Source organism: Triturus cristatus, chromosome 8 (assembly GCF_964204655.1).
Source record: "Triturus cristatus chromosome 8, aTriCri1.1, whole genome shotgun sequence".
NCBI lineage: Eukaryota > Metazoa > Chordata > Amphibia > Caudata > Salamandridae > Triturus > Triturus cristatus.
This window is the reverse complement of record NC_140591.1, coordinates 145,760,071-145,761,589: the sequence shown is the minus strand read 5'-3', so window position 1 is coordinate 145,761,589 and position 1,519 is coordinate 145,760,071. Positions and strand designations below refer to the sequence as shown.

Below are 1,519 nucleotides of genomic sequence, written 5' to 3'. Positions count from 1 at the left end.
CCATAGAACTTACAAAGTAACATCATCACGAATGAGGCTGCTACAATTCATGACAAGGAATCACAAAGTTAACTATGGAGTGCCCTCTTGAGTCTGTGTTTGACAAAAACTCTGGTACAAAATGCATAAATTTCTTGGACATTCATTTGCTTCCTTAAAAAACATGGTTTATCATGCATGAATTTATTAATAGGCACATGAGATGGGATTTTAATGATTTTTCTGTGTTGTATTACATGTGATAACATTCAGCGCAAGCGGGGGTGAAGGTTTCCGTGTTAGGGACAGTGGGTCATGTTGTACTGGGGGAATTAAGTTGAAGGTAATTTGGATATAGTGATGGGTCTGAGCCATGTTGAGGGAATAGTTTGAATCGGAATGATGAGGGTGGAGTCAGGATTCACAGACAAGGGATAGTGGGTCACGTAGTTGAAACGGCGCCTAGGCGAAGGTAATCAGGATCAGGTGATCGGTGGAGTCCACGCGATGGGAAGAGCTTAAATTGAGAGCGTGGGAGGAGTCAGGTGTTTGTGCCTGTGTTTGGTGAAACAGTTACGAAGAAAGGGGGAGTTAGGATTAACAATGGAGGAAGAGCAGGTATGTGGTTTAGAACGGGTTTGGGGAAGGGTATAGCGCGAAGGAGTGAGTTGATGTGGCTGGGATACTAGATACACATTTGTGAGTTTGAATTTAGGTGGTAATTGGGTGGGGTGATAGTTACGGGCTGGGGGGATGGTTTATATAAAGAATATCGGGCAGTTGAGGATTTGCTTAGTAACGCGGTCATAAAGGCAGGTATGCGATCGTGGATGGATGTTGGGGGAGGTTACCGCGTTCAGTGAGCACTCGTTAAAGTTGGAGCACAATGAATGTAAGGATGTCGTTTTGTTTGGGTAGTGGTTAGCGTTTGTAGTAGGAACAATCAGGTCGAAAGGGTTCAGTTACTTGTTTATACTTCACTGTAATATGATTGAATTATTGTATGCAGTTGTGCAAAAACAGCGTAGTTTTCGAACATGTAAGATTAATAGAGGTTTTTATTCTAATTTAACAGCTACCCCTGACGAAGGGCGCAAAAAAGTCCGAAATGCATTGGGACATTATGATAATTTTAGCTGCCCAATATGAATTGAGTTGCCCATGTGATGGAGTAAAAGGCCTGGATTTGCATAACTGCATCATTTGAGAAAATTGGGATGACGGACAGCCTTATTGTGAACAGGAGAGAAAAGCTTGATGAATTATGGAAAACATGGAATAAACATGGATTTTTGAACAAAGGAAGTGTTGTAATAATTTTGGATTGGCTGTGCGATTGCAAATGTAGCAAAGTGTTGCTGCAATTGTTTTGAAGACCTGAAACCGCCAGTTTATGTGGAGTCCAGTACCAGGCCTGGATCAATATACAGAGGCAAAAAGTCCTCATAGATTCATGAATCCCCTGTTGAAGTCTGCTATCAAGCCTGCTCAGTCCTGTTCTTTGTACTGCACCTGGAGCTGCTCCTGCCATTTGGCACAA

The 1,519-nt window shown here is 42.4% G+C and overlaps 1 long non-coding RNA gene across 1 annotated transcript; it reads left to right on the top strand.

Moving 5' to 3' along the window:
- The first annotated feature begins 534 nt into the window (after nucleotides 1-534).
- Nucleotides 535-1,280, top strand: LOC146801702 (uncharacterized). Its single transcript, XR_014968064.1, has 2 exons — nucleotides 535-597; nucleotides 1,055-1,280. It is a non-coding gene; the product is annotated as an uncharacterized LOC146801702 (long non-coding RNA).
- The last annotated feature ends 239 nt before the right edge of the window (nucleotides 1,281-1,519 follow it).